Here is a 16,190-nt window from a genome sequence, read left to right as displayed (position 1 = left end):
TTCTTCTTAACTTCCACTAGAATGTCGGTAACTTGAGTTATTTCTGTGACCCCCTCTGCACGCTTCCTATCTCTTAATGTTACCCCTACCATTTTTCGTTCCATAGCCCTCTGGGTTGTCCTCAACTTAAGTAGAACTCCCTTGGTTAGCCTCCACGTTTCAGCCCCAATTAAAGTTCGACAAACCGAGCTCACTTACATGTACAATGAGTACCCCGTACGGCAGATATAGGTTTCTGAGGATGCCGTTCGGAATCTTCATACTGTTTTCCTCATAATGGAAAGCCACATCTTCCTTTCACCGAAAAAAAAGTTATGATCGGCGTTCCGGAAAAGGAAAACGCATGGCTCTCTGCGCTGTCAAGGGTTTCGACGAAGATCGGCTTCAGACATTGCCTGCTGAGTCGACGTATCGCCCGTCGTTTCCATTTGGTGAAGAGTCTTGCATTTCTGAGTTTCTAGTAAATAGATGCTCTCTTGTGCGACGCAGTAGTCTACTGCTAGCATCCATTATGTAGGATCGCGGCCTGTTTGACTTGCCTATCACCACTGCTGGCGCCCGGGTTCTGTGCAAATTATCGTAGATGGATACTGGACTGCTGTGCGTAGGTCTGAGAGATGTGGGACAGACGTGTTGTGGTACTTCTATTGCCTGCTTTCAATGGCTAGTAGAAGGCTTCGGACGGTTTCGGTGGGATTAGTATTTGGCTCGAGATGGCAGTCAAGTACTGGTAGCTTCGTTCTTGTGCGGCGGCCCATCAGTCTTTCGGCTGGGGCCTGCAGAAAACACCGGTAGAATTAGCGCTCCTAAAGAAGCAAGTTGGATAAAAGATGGGAGTCCCAGCCTTCTTCAGATTGTTAAGTAGGAAATGTCCATCTATTGTTACGCAATGTGTTGAAGAAAAGTCACTTATTCTTGGGGTCGTCAAAATTCCCGAGTACACGACTAAACCGAATCTGAATGATGTGGAATCTGATAACTTGTACTTCTGCATGTATGGCATCATACATTCTTGCTGTCACCTAGAGAACAAAGCAGCGCTATAAACGAAGGTGAAATGATGGTGGCCATCTTCCAGTGCATATACCCTATCTGCAGCGTTGTTCGGCCCCGACGACTACTCTACATCGCTATTGATATATTGACTCCACGGGATAAGATGAAGCAGCAACCCTCGCACTGTTTCCGGGCCTCCAAGGAGTCTGCAAAGAAGGGTGAAGACATGAGCCGCCTCCGCGTGGAGCTGCAGTATCGGGGAGTGCCCCTGCCCCCCGAGAAAGTCAAGAGCGAGCACTTCAACAGCAACTGCACCACATAGGGCACACTATTTAGGGACAGCTTTTCAAAATGCCTCCATTGCTACATTCAGGACCGTCGTAACAATGACCCAGGCTGAAAGAACATTGAAGCGGTTCACAAGGATGCCAAGGTGCGTGGCGAGGGGGAGCACAACTAATGGATTTTATCCAAAGGCAAAGATTCATTCCGAAGCATTATCCCAACACTCACCATTGCCTCTGTGGATCTGATGCTGAGCTAATCATGCTGGCGCTAGCCACCCATGAACCCAACCTCACCATCATTCGAGAAGAACTCAAGCCCAATCAAAGCAGGCCTTATGAACTCTGTGGAGAACATGGACAAAAAATGAATGACTACCAGGGCCTGGCCATGAAAAACGTGGCCGAGTTTGACGAGCTCGAGAAACCTATTGGAGCGGAAACAGAGTATTTTGCCCGAGTATCTTGAACATGAGCTTCGTATGGACAACCTTCCTTTCGATTTCAACATTTAGAGGGTCTTTGTTCATGCGCTTCTTTGTGGGAAACGACTTTCTTCCTCACCTATATTTGAAAATAAGGGATAGTGCAGTAGACAGGCTGGTCAAGTTGTACAAGAAAGCTGTGTACAGAATAGGGTTTACCTGACTGAGAACGGCTTTGTCGCTTTGAACCGGGTGCATTTATTATGTCAGAGCATGGGGAGGCTGAAGATAAAATCTGCAAGCATCGCCAGCAGGACAAGCTCAATGTCAAGCATCAGATGAAGAAAACGAAGAACCGGATTAAAATGGCTGAATCAAAGGCCAGGCCGGCATGGACGCCTGGTGGGCGGTTTGCCCCAGTCATTATTGGGCAGTACGTGTCCGCTGTGCAGAATGTTAAGCGAAAGGCCTACGACATGAGTCTCGAATGGAAGGAACATCGTAGAAACGTCATTAACGGCGGAGGTGGTCATGCCAAGGGCTGTCTGGAGTTCATGCTCGGACCCGCCTCCAGCGACAATGACGTTTGTGGCGGGAAGCAGAAGCACTAAAGGGACAGCTCGGATGAAGAGGAAGAACCGCACGATGAAGTGCGTCTCTGGGAGGATGGGTAGCGAGAACGGTACTGTGTGTCCAAATTTCCAAATTTCACATCCGTCCTGACAACGTTGCGTTCCGAGATGATGTGGCGGCTGCTTACGTTGAGGGGCTCTGCTGGGTTCTTCGCTACTACTATTAGGGCTGTGCATATTGGAAGTGGTTCCTTTCCTGCCACTACACACCGTTTGCATTGAATTTCATCGATGTTGGAGACCTGAAGATTGAGTTCGAACGAGGAACTCAACCTTTAGAGCAGCTGACTCATGGAGCCGCTGATGAGTATTTCTGGCAGCCAGCAAGCAGCGCTTTCCCACGCCATGACCTGATCTCGTGGATGACCCGAACTCGCCCATCATCAACTTCTACCCGACTGACTTTAAGGCTCACCTGAATAGCAAAAACTGTGCCTGGCACGGTGTGGTCTTGCTACTATTCGTGGACGCGAAGCTGCTCCTCGAAACGATGCAGACTGTCTACCCGCTGCTTTCTCAGGATGAAACGCAACTCGCGAGGACATGATGTCATATATGTTCGCAAGGGACACCGCGGTTTTAGCGTCCTTCTGGGCCTGTACAAAACTCCAAATACTACAGCAGACAGTTTGACTTGAAGCCCAAGTACTTCAGTGGAGTTGGTGGCAAAATTCTGTTGAGTCATAATGCAGTTGGACCAAAAGATGACGTGCGCTCTCTTATTTAAGGCTTGGAAGATGTTCCTGAAAATTGGCAGTGATGTGTCGGCAAGCTCCAATGAAGGTACTTTATTTCGAAAGCAAATCTTTTAGCCAGTTACGATGCTTCAGATTTTTGCAAAGAAGGTACGAATGTATCTTTGATGTTGGTGGCCTCGACAAGCCGCTTCATCGGCTTTTTCATTGGCTTTAATGCCACAGTGAGCTCGTACACACTGAAATGTTATGCAGTGGCCTGCGGCAATAGCGAAACGCTGTAGGTACCCGATATCAAGGGAAACAACAAAGACATGCAATGGGCCTTTTATTTACGTATTTGAAAGGCTTTGGACTCCATGACAAACTCTAAATTGAGCTTGCATGTTACCCTCAAGCATTTCTCAAGCTGAGAATTTAAATCACTCTTCATTTCTTTTCATTACCTCAATATTATTTTTTTCAGTCGTTCCCGTCCTAATTTCTCTTACTGCACAGAGTATCTGAACGCCGGCAAAATTCTCTGTTTTGATTAAAGGGTATCTCTCTCTCTTCTCAAGTGGCAGAGCTTTTCTTCGGGCGATTGTAATGCTCCATGGAGCAAAATTTGTTATTGTTACTAACGGCGGGACCGCTTTTACAACTGAATTAACGCAGGCTCTCGAGTTTTACCAACACCATGTCACTTAAAAACTGTGGTTTATCATCGCCAAACAAAAGCGCTTATTTATTTCGATGTATGTCGACGTTCCACATCGCGTTTCGGATAATGTCACTGCAATGTTTAATGCTATGCTTCCCGTAAGGTATCGCGACGATGTCACCAACGCTTATGCTGGCATTTACATATTTGTCCGGAGGGCTGAAGGAGCCTGCCAGCTCACACGATGTCGCTTCAACGTCAGCAACACCGATATCTGGTTGGTGTAACGTCCGATGCCGAGATGCTCAGGACTAGGATGCTGATCTTCCGTGTCCTGATGCCCGCGCGACGTCGAGGAATCTCCCAAGAGCTACTGTGCTGCTTATTTGATTCATACGATTCATATCGGCCAGAGATAGGAATTAGAAAGTTGGTTCCCGGGATCAACGATTCTCACCACAACCGGGCTCGACCATCTAGACTATTCACGCTGCACGCTGTACTATGAAATTGCAGCCATTGGCTTAAGACCGACATTTACGCCAGTGCATGTGCGACATTCATTACCCACTCAGCATGTTGCTTCAATTCTGCGCCTAATGCTCAGCGCTAGCGTCAAGCGTCCCTTTTAGAAGAGGGGGCAATGCCATGTGGCTCTGAGCGCCGGGCAAAGATGAACGACAGGGAGCTGCGCAGCCATTTCGACATACCACAGAGTTTCCTGGAATGTGGGTTCGCCCGGCCTTTAATACAAGGCCGCGTTTCAATACTCGGTTCGCATTCCTGTGGAAGCGTCTGAAGTTCTGTGAGCCAATCGTTTAACAGCTCCCCCTAATGTTGGTTCGTAGAGCTATAGCAAAATGCATTTTTGTCAGGCTGGTATTGGCTTGAAGTAGTATACAAACTTTTGAGCGAGAATCTTCATGTCGTGCTTGTCTTCGTCCCTCCCAAACGTGAAAGTGTAGAACAGTCGCCTGGCTTCTTAGCCGCCTGCCGTAAGGAAAGTTGCAGCTTGAATCTCCTTTGGTTGTTCTCTCAGCTTCTTTGCTGTTGCATATTGCTCGAACTCTTTCTTCCTGATGGTCTAGCTGTGAAATGCGTATCACGTTGTGTCCGGCGGCTTCGGCGGGGGAAGCATCGATGATGCTACGTTTTGTGGCAGCTGCTAGGGCGATTTCAACCTGCAAGGCTAAGCTGTCGACATGGGCGAAGATACACGGCTAACACAGGCGAGGAACCCCGCTTCTGACAACATGTAATACGCAGGTATGTGGGAAAGAGGAAAGGCACTTTATTGCGAAATGCGCTTGGGCTGATTGATTGATTGATTTATAGGAGGGGAAAACCGCGGTAACTCTCTGGTTGGTTGGTTCATAGGAAAGGAAAGGCGCAGTATCTGTCACACTTGCTCTGTGGCGCCGTAAGGGAAGGGATGAAGGTGGGAGTGAAAGTGGATAGAGAGAAAGGGGGGCCGTAGTGGAGGGCTACGGAGTAATTTCGACCACCTGGGGATCTTTAACGTGCGCTGACATCGCACAGCACACGGACGCCACTTCGTTTCGCCTCCATCGAAACGCAGCCGCCGAGGCCGGGATTCGATCCCGGGAACTCCGGCACAGTAGTCGGGCGTCTTACCACTGCAGCACCCCGGCGGGGCTCACTTGTTATTTGTGGACATCTCAACCGCGCCATAAGGGAAGGGAGGAAGGTGGAAGTGAAAGTGGAAAGAGAGAAAGAGGAGCCGTAGTGGAGGGCTACGGATTAATTTCGACCACCTGGGGATCGCTTGGGCTGAGGCCTCAGCACTAAGCGTCTCGTGCGCACGTACTGCGGATAGGGCCAGTGCTTCCTTTCAACAAAAAAAAGTTATGTCCGGCATTCCGGCAAAAGAAACTGTTATGGCTCCCTGCGCTGTCGAGTGCTTCTACGAAGCCCGGCTTCGGGCATTGCCTGCTGAGTTCAAGTATCGCCTCTCGGTTCCGTTTGGTGAAGAGGGTCTTGCATTTCTGCTTTTCTAGTTCTTAATGCTCTCTTGTGCGACGCAGTTGTCCGCTCACAGCTTCCATTATTTAGGATCGTGGCCTGTTTGACTTGTCTATTATCACTGCTGGCACCCAGGTTCTCTGCAAAGTATTATAGATGCATACTGGGCACCTGTGCGTTAGTATAAAAGACGTCAGGCAGACTTGTAGTGCTTCTGTTTCTTGCTTCTAATGGCTTGTAGATGGCTTTGGATGGTTTCGGTGCGAACAGTCTTTGGCTCGAGATGACTGTCCAGTACTGGCAGCCTCGTTCTGGTGCGGCGTCCCATCAGTCTTTCGGCCAAGGTTTGCAGATGATCGTCTCTTGGCGAATGTCTCCGTTCTCGGAGGACGCCGCAAAATTTAATGCTGTCAGACGAGCATTTTTCTGAGCATCATGTTTGCCTCTTGAACGGCACACTCTTCCATGTCATTGCAACGTGGATAGTAGGGGCTGGATATGACATCGTTAATGTGGAAATGAGATGTGAACGACCTCAACTTCACATTCGTGAACAGCGGCGCGTTATTACTGCAGATGTTAGCAGGCATTCCGTGTGTTGCAAAATACCGATGCTTGCTTGGATAACCGTTTGCGCTCTTGTATGGTGCAGCTTTCGGATCTTGGAAAAAAAGAGTGGACATCTACTAGAATCAAGTTCTTGTTGCCTCCGTAGTTGAAAAGGTCGATTCCAACATACTGCCATGGTAATCTAGTCATCGGATGACTGAGTATTGGAACCTTGCATTTGTTTTTGTATTTTTGACATGCGGGGCAAGAATTCGCTAGTGCTCGGATGTCAGAATTTCTTGTTGGGCCAGAACATCACCTGTCGAGCCCTTGTCTTCATTTCCTCTTCTCCCCCGTGTGCCGCGTGCAGTTAGTAAAGGACGTCCGAGTGCTTAGCTGGCGGGATGACCACCTTGTTGCTCCGAATCAGCATGACGTTCTAGACATGCTGTTCGTCGCGGTAGGACCAAAACGGTCGCAGCGCATCTGTTGCGTGGAGCCTCGTCTCGGGCTACTGTGCTCTGGAGTAACAAAGCAACTGCGACATAACTCCTTGTTTTCTTGTTTCCTCTCGGATGCTTCGCAGCTTCTTGTCTGTAACAAGTAGAGAAGAAATGACGTTAATGTCATAGTGCTCAGTTTCTTCTCGCAGTTCCACTTTACTCGGAAAACGTGAGAGAGTGTCAGCAACAAGAAGTTCTTTGCCGGGCTTCTGCTCACCAATGATTAAGAGCTTTTGAAGTACTAGCCTCATGTGTTGGAGGTGCATCAGCCTTACCACAGAAAGGCTTCTTGAATATTATTTTTAGTGGTCAGTTATCTGATTCCACCATTACTTCTGGCTGTCCAAATTGGTAATCTTGAAATGTTGTACAGCCATAGACATTTGCCAGTCTCTTTTTCGATTAGCGCGTACAATTATTGGGCTGCGTTTAGCGAACGAGATGGGTAAGCGACAGGCTGTCCATTTTGCAAAAGTACGGCCCGTACCCAGTATTGGCTAGCGCCAACGGATAGTACAGCGGGGTTAGCCTTGCTGAGTGGTTAAGCAGCTGGCACGGATCTGCAGAAAACTTCTCGCTTGCAGGTCTGACCAAACCTATGCTATGTCTTTCTTTAAACGTTTTCTAAGGGTGTAGAGAGGGACATATTTGGGACGAAACGCGCCACGAAGTTCGCCATGCCGAGAAGCACTTGTAGCTCCTTACAATTTTTGGCGGTGTAACTTGTAAGATGTCGTCTACTCTTTCAGGATACAGGGAGAGTCCTTCTTTATTGAGTACTTGACCCTTGTTACGGTGCCCATGTAGGGTACTTGGAGCTGCAAGAGCGACAGTGTTTTTTCTAAGCTTCAAGTTATGTTCTCAGCAACGCGTTAGAAACTGCGTAAGGTTGCTATCGTGCTCCTCGTGAATTTTTCCCTCCCCAGACTCAAATACTGTCCATAACTACGGTTACACCAGCGAGCCCCTCTTCTACTGCGTGCATTGCTCGTTGAAAAACTTCTGGAGCCACCGCTATGCCGTATGGCATCCTCAGAAACCTATATCAGCCGTACGTGGTTCTCATTGTACATTTACGTGAGCTCGGTTCGTATAAGTTTACTTGCTAGAATGTGGATGACGCCTCCAAGGTAGATGGTTATCTGTATGTATGTAGGCCAGGGGTCTGATTGTACCTATTTCTATGGGTGGGTTTCCGGCAATTACATCTGTCATTTTTATTGCGAACGCAATAGAGGGTTTACAAAAGTACGTCTGGCAACCATGAGCGGCACGCTGATCCCGAGCTGGCCGCCATATTTTGTTCGCTCCATCCGTTCGCTTCGTGTCCGTACGTCAGCGCTCGCCGTTCTGTTCGCGCTTTTCACGTTTTAACCTAGTGTGCTGTGCTTGGACCTCTCTTCGGTCCCTGGCAGTTTCTGTTAGCGACGCCTAGAAGCGTATTTTGACAGCCGAGACGTGGCGGGGCCCACCGGCCGCGCTGCCGAGCGCAGTTACAAATTGATCTACGTGTCGTGCATGGGCCCCTCGGCAATCCGCAGCGTCATCCCTATCCAGGTACAGTATCCAGAGCTCTGTAATGTGGATTTTTTTTGTCTGTGCGCCGTTCCTGTTTACTTAAACGCCTATGAGAGATCATCGCGAGTTTGTTTGCTTGGTTTGCGCAATCACCGTCGCTCATCCCACTGGGAGATACTTGGTTGGTGAAATGAGCGAGGATGCATTTTATTTTATGATAAAAGGATCATGCGTAATTTGACGTAAGTTGGACTGGCACTTAGCACTTTCCTTCCCATGCCGTCGACGCAGTAGTTGGCACGAGTTTCGGAAATAATCGGGGGATGCGTAACAAAAAAGTGCCATGGTAATTTGTGCTTTCAGTGATTGAATATTGATTGGTGTGTGATAGGCGATGACGAGTTAATAAAATCTTTGTAATTAATTGATCGACTGATGAAATAAAGAAACAAAAAAAAAGGAAAATTGGAAAGTAAGGGCTTAATGGTGTCAGAATGAAAAACCAGTGCTTGGTGATGCTAAGGAAGAAAATTTAGAATGTGTAATTGATTAATTAAAATAAAGAATGTCTAACTGAATAATTGAAATAATTGAAGAATGTGTTCAAAAGTGTTAAATTAGAATGGAAAGCCGATTGTTGCTTACGCATGCGTATTGGTGTATAAAAATCTAAAACGTCAAATGAAATAGAAATAAATAAAAAAAATGATGAAATATAACATAACATACATAACATAGGAATATAACATACATAACAACATAAAACATACTACGCTTGTGTGTAGTGCGTTACTTTTGATGAATTCATATTTCACTGCATTGTATTCTTTTCGCCCCCCCCCCCCTGCTAGGGCCCAGTTAGGGCCTGCAGTATTTGGTAAATAAAATAAATAAATAAAGAGCTAAATATAACACGTGAAGAAAGAAAACATCGTGCATGTGTGTGTATGAGAGAGAGACACTATCGCGTTTACCGTTAACGGCGGAGCTTAAGTGACCCCCTAATTTTTCTATAACAATATGATATAATATAAATCTTATTTTATGAACACAGCCAGTTGCACAAAGCACAAACACTTCGCAATAATGTGAGCTCACTTTTCACATTTCTTTTTGTTTCAGCCGAGTTCCTTCTCCTCGGAGTTCCTCGCAGCTTCCAATGTCAGCGCTTTCATAAGAGATTACGGCTTCAAATGTTTGCTTTCTGACAGAGGGAATAAAGAAGAAATCGGCATATTTAAAAATCCCAGTGAATTTCAGGTAGCTGTGAATTAGTGAACCATCGGGTGACTCAAAAAAACGCACAAAAGTGAAGCGCACGCTTCGTTATTTTATCGACCGCGCTGGCAGGTATAAAACCTGAGCTGCGCGCTCTGGACGTGGACCGGTCGAAACGGGCTGCACGTGAGCATGTTACAACACATTAGTGGGCTGTCATCTTTTCCTGCTTTTCTAGACGCCGCGGGTTTGGCAGCCGCTTGCTTTTGCAGCGTCAAACACGCACCTCGGGCGCACTAGACAACCGTATTGCTCTCTGCACTAAGCACTACCATTTCGTACGACTGTGAAAAGTAGTTTCGGTAATCATGCCCGTCTCTCAAATCCAATACACAATGGTAAATTCAACCTACGTACAAAATGTTTCGAAGAACGTATTTGCACAATAGCGTTCGTTATACATGCATTGCTCCTTCTCCCGTGTCCTCCATCGCACGCAAAACAACCTTGCTGTTTTAGGTTGTTGTTGTTGTTGTAGTGGTTATTTATTGTATGTACAAAAGGAAAGAAAAGATGTTTGCCCGCCCCGGTATCTGCTATCTTATATCTTAAGCACCTGAACTGGGGCGGCGGAAATAAAGGGATAGCGAGGAGAAGGTAGAGGAAATCAAAGAGGTGAGTGATAGGGAGAAAGAAAAGGGCAGGTAAAAATAAAATAAATATATACACTATGGTACAGTATACAGTAGTTTGCTTGAGGCCCACCCGCAAATGTCTTAAGTCACTGAGCACTCGGCCCATCGGGCGGGCCTCCGCAATAGCTCTGCGTCCAGGCAACTGATAGCCCGTTCTGTGAACTAGCTCCCAGTCAGAGGGACGTGCAGTAATGCTTTACATGATGCAAGTGACCCTTGTAAAGCCGATTAGGACTGCAAACGAACGGTCGCATACACGCGTATACCTTGATTCCGTGCGCGTCTACGACGGTGCGCTGGCTGCAGAAGGGCCCGCAAAAACATGCTGGCATCATTCCGAATAGAGCTTGGAGCTAACAGCGCCTGCTGTGATGTTAAAAAATGAAACAATTGCTTGTGAGCATTCCAATGCACCTTTCGGTGCATGCACGGGTTCCACGAAGGCGCACGTTGACAGCGTACTCGATGAGAGGCGCGGGCGGACTGAGGAAAACATGGCCGCCACACACAGTTTCTGTTTCTTTCAGTAGATGGCGCTAACTTTTGTAAAGCCTCTATACTGCTCGCAGTTTGAGCCGCCAACGTGGCCCGGCGGTGACCATCATTGACCTTTGACCTTTAGACGACCCCCGTAGACAAGCACAAGCTGGCAGGAGCTCCCCGCTGAGGTCTCTCGTTTCACATGGGCCGGTTATATCAGAATCAGCCTGCCAGGACCTTGGCATTTCGTTACTCCTCTAGGCCACTAAGGTACAGTTTTTGCCAAAAGTAACCGAGCAGCCCAGCCGACTGCAGGAGCAGGCACGGCGCCGAGCAGCGGCGCTACCATCACCGTCGCTGGCCGCTGCTCGCCGGCGGCGAGTATAAGCTCACTGAACTCAACATGCGCCCTCGCTCTTCTTGGGATAATAAAAAGTAAGCGAGTATCATGTGCGGTGTTTGATTTGGCGCCTTCAGAACTCTGCGCTACATAGGAAGGGCGCACCGCATAGCATCACTCGCTCAATGCTCCTTTTTCTGGCGCTGTGAAGCTCGCTCTTCGTTAGATTGCCTTCGCTTTTAATAGCGGTATAGTGCTGTCGTAGTTGCAACGAATGAGCAAATACACGCTTTTCTATTCGTTTGGATTGTCCGGAGAGTATGGCGAGGAAGTGATTTCGAAAACTCGATACGCTTTTCCTGCGGTTCCCAGTCGCATATTGTGACCACTAACGAATTTTTTTGTGACGCTAAGTTAAGAAAAATAAAGACTTCCAGCTGTTTCATGTACCCCTCTTGCTGATACCTCTTTACTGCTATTAGGAAACGTAGAAAAAGCGCGTTGTGTTTTCCGCGTTGGTAATTACGTTCGTGCGTTAGCCTGCTGCTAATCTCATTGTTGGGCGTGATAAAGGACAAACAAGGCAAGGACCTCACTGAAGCCGCAGAGATAAAGAAGAGGTGGCAGGAATACACAGAAGAACTGTACAAGAAGGACCCGAATGTGCAAACCCAACATAAGACGGTTGTGATCACTGATCTCGAGCCGGGCATACTGAAGAGTGAATTTGAATGGGCCTTAGCCAGCCTTGCTAAGAACAAAGCTAGCGGAATTGATGGCATTTAAGCTGCGTTGCTTAAAAACATCAACCATGACGCTGTTAACGTTCTGCATACATTATGTCAGAAGATTTGGACAATCCTGCAGTGGCCACAGCCGTGGAGGAGGTCAGTTTACATCCCCATTCCAAAGAAAGGCAGTGCCAAAGATTGTTCCAACTACCGCACGATCGCGCTTATTTCGCATGCTAGCAAGGTGATGTTGAAAATTCTCCAAGGTATGCTGCAGCAGTATGTGGATCGGGAGCTTCCGGACGTGCAAACTGGGTTTCGCAAGGGCAGAGGAACTAGAGACCAAGTTGCCAACCTTCACTGGATCATGGAAAAAGCAAGAGAGTTCCAGAAACCCATCTACTTCTGCTTTATTGATTATGCGAAAGCGTTTGACTGCGTAGATCACAGCAGATTGTGGCAAGCTCTCCAAGAGATGGGAGTTCCAATTCACCTCATCTGTCTCCTCAGGAACCTGTATGAAGGGCAAGAGGCCACAGTCTTAACTGGGCATGGTTTTACTGATTGGTTTCCGATTGAGAAAGGAGTGAGGCAAAGCTGCATACTGTCGCCCTACCTATTTACCCTTATGCAGAGTGCATCATGAGGAAAGCCGGTCTGGGCGAGTCTTCAGCTGGAGTGAAGATTGCTGGAAAATGTATCAACAACCTTAAATATGCGGATGATACCACATTAATGGCAGATAGTGAAGCGGAACTCAAGAGACTTCTGATGCGCGTACAAGAAGAGAGTGAGAAGTTTGGGCTTAAACCGAACATTAAAAAGACAAAGATCATGGCGTCTTGCCCTATCAAGTCCTTGAGCATCAAGGGACAAGAAGTGGAAGCTGTGACAGATTTTCTTTTCTTGGGCTCCAAGATTACCTCGGAAGGAGACTGCAGCCATGAAATTAGGAGACGCCTGCTTCTGGGAAAGAGAGCAATGGTTAGCCTTGACCGCCTAGTAAAGAGCAGAGACATTAGTCTGCCAACCAAGATCCGTATAACTCGTGCTATGGTCTTTCCAGTTGTGATGTATGGATGCGAGAGTTGGACTGTGAAAAAGGCTGACCGCTGAAGAATTGACGCGTTTGAATTGTGGTGCTGGCGAAGACTCTTGAGAGTTCCTTGGACTGCCAGAAGATCAAATCAGTCAATATTGTCGACCATAAACCCTGACTGCTCATTGGAGGGTCAAATTCTAAAGTTAAAGCTCAGCTACTTCGGTCATCTGATGAGAAGAGAGGAGTCGCTGGAGAAAGATTTGTTGTTGGGAAAGGTTGAGAGTCGCCGGAGAAGGGGTAGGCAGCGAACGCGATGGTTAGATGGCATCCTCGAGGCACTGCAGATGAAGTTATGTGACTTTAGGAAGATAGTGAGAGACCGGAAAGCGTGGCGTGACATGGTCAATAGGGTCACGAAGAGTCGGACACGACTGAACGACTGAACTGAACTGAATCTCATCTTTTAATGAGTGAACTGCATAAAAATGTAATTCTCACACCTTAAACATATGCCGCCAATTTTCTCAATACGTGCGGCCGTTTGTTTTTTGTTTGTTTCTTTTATGAGGGAACACCCTGCGATCAACCTAACAGCAACATGTTATGGAAGTGAAAAGAAATTCGGAAGCGCAGCATTTGATTTGCACTGAAAATTATATTGTGTTATTGCCTATTACCTAGTGACTTGATTGGTAGTTTATTTGCGCGCTGGAAGAGTGGTGTATCGGTGACTCGATAAATAAATTACTGGAATAGAACCTTCAAGTGCAACACATGATCAAGCTTGCAAACCTGAGAGTCTCGTCTTTACTGAATTCCCTGGCAGCAAAAAGGAAGCTTAATTCGGAGGGAATTTCCATGCAAGTTTTAGCAAAACGTCTCCATGGGCATCCTTCGCAATAGCAAGGCTTTCTTGGGGCATCATATGCTAGGTAACATTTACATCACTCATTCGGTATTGCCAAATATTTTTTTGAAAAAGTTGCCATCTCTGCTCGGATTTTAGGCATTCATTTTGCGTTGTGATGGCAAAAACCATTAAGCACCTCTGTGCGTTCACAAGCGGAGGCTAAAGCGAAAATAACGAATTCGCCGCATTACATGGACATGACTCAGCTGTACTAGAAACAGCGGAAAATATCGCCTCGTTTTTATATCTTTCTAGCTCAGCGAAGCGTCCCCATCGCAGAGTAGGAATCGTTGAGTGCGTTTTGCTGTGCACAGCGCCCTTCATGACTAGTACAGCGTTCTAAAGGAACAAAACTGGGCTTCGCACACAGTACCCGCTTACATTTTATCATCCCAAAAAAGATAGCGAGGGAGCAGCCTTACGTCAGCACGCTTACACTCGCAGCCGGCGAGCAGCGGCCGTCGACGGCGACCGCCACGCCGCAGCTCGGCCCTGCGCTTTCTCCGCCGGCCAGCTGGGCTGCTCGGTTACTTTTGGCAAAGACGGTACATTCATACGGCTAGGTTAAAGCGGGGCTTTATGTGATGGCTGGAGAACAAGAAGAAGAAGAAGAAAAGAATTAGAACAATTCTGGGTCACCCGCAGCTATTGCTTTCGCTCAAAATTCGGGTCAGCAGCGTTGAACTCTTAGTTTTTTTGATGAGATCGGCGTTCCACAAAGGAAAACCTTGTGGCTTTCTGCGCTGTCGAGTGCTTCTACGAAGCCCGGCTTCAGGCATTACCTACTGAGTCGAAGTATCACCTCTCGGTTCCGTTTGGTGAAGAGGGTATTGCATTTCTCCTTTTCTAGTTTTTAATGCTCTCTTGTGCGGCGCAGTTGTCCACCACCAGCATACATTATGTAGTATAGCGGTCTGTTTGAGTTGCCTACCACCACTGCTGGCGCCCAGATTCTCTGCAAGGTATTGTAGATGTATATTGGACACCCTCTGCGGTGGTCTGGAAGATGTCGGGCAGACTAGTTGTAGCACCTCTGTTACCTCCTTCTAATGGCTTGTAAACGGCTTCGGATGGTTTTTGTGGGAACAGTCTTTGGCTAGAGATGGCTGTCCAGTAGGCTTGTAAACGGCTTCGGATGGTTTCTGTGGGAACAGTCTTTGGCTAGAGATGACAGTCCAGTAGGCTTGTAAACGGCTTCGGATGGTTTCTGTGGGAACAGTCTTTGGCTAGAGATGGCTGTCCAGTAGGCTTGTAAACGGCTTCGGATGGTTTCTGCGGGAACAGTCTTTGGCTAGGGATGGCTGTCCAGTAGGCTTGTAAACGGCTTCGGATGGTTTCTGTGGGAACAGTCTTTGGCTAGAGATGGCAGTCCAGTACTGCAGCCTCGTTATAGTGTGAAGGCACATCAGTCTTTTGGCTGAGGATTATAAAAGATCGCCTCTTGGCGATTTTCTCCATTCTAGGAGGGCACTGCAAAATTCATTGCTGCCGAAAGAGGATTTTTTAAGCTTCTTTTTTGCCTTTTGAACCCCGCTCTCTGCCATGCCGTAGCCACGAGGATAGTAGGAGCTGGAAGTGACATGTTTATAGTTGCAATGAGAGGAGAGCGACCGGAATCTCATACTCGTGAAGGGGGCCCCATTATCTCTACAGATGTTGGCCGGCATTCCTTGTGTTGCAAAAATTTCCATTCATGCTTGGATAATCTTTGGCGCTCTTGTGTAGTGCAGCTTTCGGATCTCGAAAAAAAAAGTATATATCTATTGGAATCAAGTACTCGCCTTGTCTTCTATTTTCTTGTCTTAAACGAATGTTCTTAATCACTTTTCCAGCTCTACTGGACACAAAGATATTTACCAAGTGAAGCCATCAGCACACTTCGTTTATTCAAGCTAAAACGTCAATGAGGCTACCTTAGACTATTTTTCAGTAGAGGAGAGGCATCCGTACGCTGTACAATGTCAGTGCGTGCGTCCTTCGGTGATCGAAATTACTCCGTAGTCCTCTGCTACGGCCACTGTTCAGTTTCCACTCCCACCTTCCTCCGAACGCTTACGGCACGACTCAGATGTCAACGGAGAAAGAGCTACAGATACTGCGCCTTTCCTTTTCTATAAACCAATTAAAAATATTTTGAAGCTCTGACATGCAACATATTTCTCAATCGAAGATGCCCGACTGTTGTGGTGGGGTACGCGGGTTCGACCGCAACCGACGGCGGCTGAGTTTCTATGGAGGTGACATGAGGAGGCACGAGTGCGCTGTCTGATGTCAGTGCAAGGTAAATATCGCCAAGATGTCGAAAGTAATCTGGAGCCTTCTACTTTTTTCGCTTTCACTCCTACCTTGCTCCTTTTCTTATGGGGTCGCTCAAGCGTCTACAGACTGTACCTTCCCTTTCCTCTAAAGCAATTACTCAGAGGAGGCAGGAAACAACAAAGAGACCAGAGAACTTGAGCGTGGCACGCACAAAAAATTTATTTAAGCCTTACATTAAGCTTTTCATGGAGTGGCCGACTGTGATTCCTTGATTTCGAGAGGAAAAA

The 16,190-nt window shown here is 47.3% G+C and overlaps 1 pseudogene; it reads left to right on the top strand.

Moving 5' to 3' along the window:
- Positions 1 to 830: 830 nt before the first annotated feature.
- LOC146188428 (5'-3' exoribonuclease 2 pseudogene) lies at positions 831 to 3,097 on the top strand (annotated as a pseudogene).
- Positions 3,098 to 16,190: the final 13,093 nt, after the last annotated feature.

This window comes from Amblyomma maculatum, chromosome 5 (assembly GCF_055883805.1).
Source record: "Amblyomma maculatum isolate TAMU_Amacu chromosome 5, ASM5588380v1, whole genome shotgun sequence".
Classification (NCBI taxonomy): domain Eukaryota; kingdom Metazoa; phylum Arthropoda; class Arachnida; order Ixodida; family Ixodidae; genus Amblyomma; species Amblyomma maculatum.
This window is presented reverse-complemented; position numbering and strand designations above follow the sequence as displayed.